The sequence below is a fragment of the Mus caroli genome, unplaced genomic scaffold (genome assembly GCF_978045245.1).
Source record: "Mus caroli unplaced genomic scaffold, Mus_caroli_1 scaffold_8, whole genome shotgun sequence".
NCBI lineage: Eukaryota > Metazoa > Chordata > Mammalia > Rodentia > Muridae > Mus > Mus caroli.
The window spans coordinates 61,608,892-61,613,931 of NW_028227263.1; positions in this window are offsets into that span (position 1 = coordinate 61,608,892).

Below are 5,040 nucleotides of genomic sequence, written 5' to 3' on the forward strand. Positions count from 1 at the left end.
CAAAAAAGGAAATATTTTCAGATATATTTATTTAAATCATTTATAAGATACATTGAATTAATTCATTGAAAAATTCATAGCTAAATTAGACTTGCAACTAGTGATATATGTAAATTTAAATGTGGAAGCTGCATATCACTTGATCCAAATTCTAATGCTTATCATCTTTATGCAAGCTTTTGCTTATAATTATCTTATATACTCAATATGTTTATAGTATATTTCAAAAAAATCATACCATCACATATTTTCATGTTTCTGCAATTATTTATTTTAGATTGATCATTCATGTAAACAACATTTTGTCATTAAATTATGCCCTATATTATGCAAAAAATAACTAATAATTGGTTGTGTCCATACATCTTACTGTTTACCGATCAGCAATTGATCATTCTACATGTTGTCTCAAGTTGATTGTTGAACAAATAAATTACATTCACTCTGTATCTTGGAAAACACCCTATGGTCAACATCTTACTAAAACATTGTAATCCCTAACTATCCTCCAAAAATTTTCCTAATGCTCACAGATAAGTGTATGTATGAAAGGAACAGACACTACTAGAGACAATCATAGTAATAATTAAGAGTTTTCCATTCCTGTCCAATGGATATATCTACAAAATTGATTTCTCAATTTAAAACTTAAATTTCTAAAGGAAGAAGTATAATAATTTTAACAGTATATAAAATTTTTATGTGAGTTTATATTTTGTATTTTCTAAGATGATCACAAGCAAAACCCATAAAAATCCCAACAAAAGAGGATCTTAAAAATAAGCTTGGAGGAAGCCAACAGAACTCCAAATAGATTGGACCAGAAAAGAAATTCCACACTAATCAAAACAACAATTGTACTAAATGTAGACAGAATATTAAAAGCATTAAGGGGAAAAGGTCAAGTAATATATAAACGCAGGCCTATTAGAATTACTCCAGACTTCTCACCAGAGACTATGAAAGCCAGAAGATACTGGACAGATGTTATACAGACCCTAAGAGAACACAAACGCCAGTCAAGGCTACTATACCCAGCAAAACTCTCAATTACCATAGATGGTGAAACCAAAGTATTCCATGACAAAACAAAATTCACACAATATCTTTCCACGAATCCAGCCTTTCAAAGGATAATAAAGGGAAAACACCAACACAAATATGGAAACTATGCCCTAGAAAAAGCAAGACTAATCCTTCAACAAACCTGAAAGAAGACAGCCACAAGAACAGAATCCCAACTCTAACAACAAATATAACAGGAAGCAACAATTACTTTTCTTTAATTTCTCTTAAAATTAATGGACTCAATTCCCCCATAAAAAGACATTGACTAATAGACTGGCTACACAGACAGGACCCAACATTTTGCTGCTTGCAGGAAACCCACCTCAGGGAAATGGACAGACAGTACCTGAGTAAAAGGCTGGAAAACAATTTTCCAAGCAAATGGTCCGAAGAAACAAGCTAAAGTAGCCATTCTAATACTGAATAAAATTGACTTCCAACCCAAAGTTAACAAAAAAGACAAGGCGGGGCACTTCATACTCAACAAAGTTAAAATCTACCAAGACAAACTCAGTTCTAAATATCTATGCTCCAAATGGAAGGGCAGCCATATTCATTAAAGAAACTTTAGTAAAGCTCAAAGCACACATTGTACGTCACACAATAATAGTGGGAGACGTCAATACCCCACTCTCATTAATGGACAGATCCTGGAAACAGACAGTAAACAGAGACACAAAGACACTAACAGAAGTTATGAGATGTGTAGCCTCCCCCAGACCCGAAGCAGGCTGATCCAGACTTTGACTTTGCTGCCACTAAGAAGGAGATTACCTAGGGTGAAGACTTCCGACCTAGATGCTAGATGGCTCTATTGTTCTGTCCCCTGCCACTGCTCTCCTCCAAGACACTGCTACGTGCTGAGAGGCCCCTGAGATATTCCAGAGGAACATCCTATCCTGCGCGTTGCCTATAGACTGGCTCCAGACACCAAGAATGGACTGGAAGGGGATCGGCCTTCCCCCTTATAAGCACACTCTTTAGTAAACTCGAGGGCCTTGAACAGAATTGTGTCTTGGTCTCCATTAATCTCTTGCCATCTAAGTTGTTTTCAGCCCCAGCCTGCCTCCCAGGTGTATCTGATTCATATAGGCCACAGGCCTGTATACAACAGATTGGCTTCAGAGCCAGGGACTTTGGGAACGGCAGGAAAACCCTGAGGGAATCGCTGTCTTGTATGGAGCTCCAAGGGAAGGAAAGAGTCAGAGGATCGTATTGGCACGGTGAAGGACAGCATCCCCTTGGATACTGCTCCACCATGTGTTATCTGTTCAAAGTAGGACTAGCGCTGAGTCCCAGTGTGGTTGTCCAGGTAGGGAAAAGAAATCCAAAGGCAGGGCACAAATATGGAGATAGATGCTGCTCCACTTGTGATATGACCCAAATGAAGACCAAGCTGTACATTTGCTATTTATGTGTAGGAAACCTAATTCCAGCCTAGACATGTTTCCCAGTTGGCCATCTAGTCTCCATGAATTACTAGAGGCCCAGGATATTTATCTCTGTAGGTGTTCTTGTAGTGCCTTGCCACTTCAAACTCACCCATGTCTATTCCAAACCTTCTAGAATACTCACTAAACTCGTCCTGATATTTCCAGTGGCTTTCTCCAAATATTTTCATCTGCTGCAATATGAAGCCTCTCAGAAGACATTATGCTACATTCCTAATCAATAGTGGCAGATTTTGGCTCCATTGTAGAACTTGGGAAATTCATTGACTGGCAATTCCCAGATTCTGCTCCATCTTTATCCCTGCAAATAAGCATGACAAATATGTGGTTCAAGGTTCCCTGTGTGGATTGATGTTCCTTTCTTCCTCTACAAGTTGTGCCTAACTACAGCAGGTAGCCAATTAAGTTTCTATATACCTTTCTGCTTAGAATCTCAGTTAGGGTCATCACTGTATATTCCCTGTATCCTCATCCTTCCCAGTTCTCTAACTATTCCCAGAGCATCCCCTCATCAACTTCTATTCTCACACCCATGATTTTCTGGTCTTTCTTCCCATAGTTTCTCACTATCCCTGTACCCCCTTCAACACCTCTATCTCTCTAAATTGACTTCCTAAGACTATGTAATTGCATATTCTGTGTAATGTTTGGAAACTCCTTATTACCCAGTTTCTTTGGGTCAGTGGATTGTAGCACAGTTATGCTGAAATGTATGGCTAATGTCTACCTGTTAATGAGTGCATGAGATCCATGTCTTTTTTGACTCTGGCCTATCTTACTCGGGATGATATAATAAAATTCCATTGATTTGCTTGAATATGTCAAGATCTGGTTTTGTTTGTTTGTTTGTTTTGTTTTGGTTTTTTGCTAGCTGAAAAGCATTCTTTTGTGTTGGTGTGCCCTAATTTCTTTATCCTTTCTTCATTTGAGGGAAATCTAGCTTGTTTCTAGTTTCTGGGTATTATGAGTAAAGCTGAGATGAACAAGTTGAACAAGTCTCTCTGTGGTAGAGTGGGTCATCTTTTGGTTATATTACCAGGAGGGGTATAGCTGAGTCATAAAGTAAAAATATTCCTAGTTTTCTGATAAAACATCAAATTGATCTCCAAAGTGCTTGTACAAGTTTGCACTACCCTCAGCAATGGAGGAGTGTTTTCTCTTTCTATATGTCCTTAATATCATGTGCCAACATTTGAGGTTCTTATTTTGTTTTGTTTTGTTTTGTTTTGTTTTGTTATTAATTTTACCCATGCTGGCAGGTGTAAAATGGTATCTCCGGATTCCTTGATTTGCAATTCACTTATGACAGTTTACTGGTAGCATGAGGTCTAAGTTTGTCATAACCTAAAGAATACATGCTCATGACAAAGAGACTATAAAATGGGTGAATGTTAGATTCTAACCCACACGAGCTACACCTCCTTCTGTTCAATAACTTGAGTAGAAACTGTACTCAGCCATGGAGGTACACTCTTAAATTTCAAATGATGGCCTTGTATTCTAGCATCAGTATGTCTTGTTTAGGGACTTTCATGGGAACTACTCAGCCAACAATACAGCCAAGTGTTATCTATTCATACTACTTCCCAACTTACCAAAGATGGCAAGTTCAGTCTCTATGCTTTGTTAAGAGAAGTCCTCAATAGGCTCATCCTTATACATCCAGGTGATTTCCACTGAACTGTATTTCCAAACTGCCCATCAAATATCTTCCAAATACAGCTCTTTATCTCCATCCTCTGTCTCTCCATAACATACAACAGATCACTTTTGTTCCCATCTTTTTGGTCCCCAATAAGAAAAATGATATATTTCTTCTTCCCAGAGAGATGTATCTTTCTCTGTGCAGACCTATTCTTTACATATCTCTCTGGGCCTGTGCACTGTAACTTCTTATCAATTATTAAACAGTGATCATACACTTTTAAGCCAATGCATACAATATTTTCTTTCTATGTCTGGGTTATTTTATCCAAGATGATTTCTCTATTGTTCCTTCCATTTGACAGAAGATTTCATGATGTCATTTTATTTAAACAGGGGAGTTATCTGCATTACGTAGATGTAGTATATTTTCTTTATCCTTTCTTGAGTGAAAGTGCATCAAGTTTGTTTGCATTTTCTGTCTCTTTTAAATAAAACTAAAAAGATCTTAATTAAGCAAGTGTCTTTGTTTTAAGATATAATATATTTTGGGTGCATATGTAAGAGTGTTAAACCTGGGTTTGCTGGTAAATATAATCTCAGTTTTCTTAGAAATTTCCATAATGATTTTCATAGTTTCTCTTTAAGTTCACTTTCACATCAGCAATGATGGTAGAAGCCCCTTGGCCCAAATTGTATCCCCTTTCATAGTTTCCCCCCAGAAAAAACTATTCCATCCCCCACCCCTGCTACTATGGAATGTTCCCCTTCCCACCCAACCACTCCTGACTTCCTGCCCTGGCATTTCCCCACAATGGGGCAATGAACCTTCACAGGACCAAGGACCTCTCCTCCTATAGATGCCTGACAAGGCCAT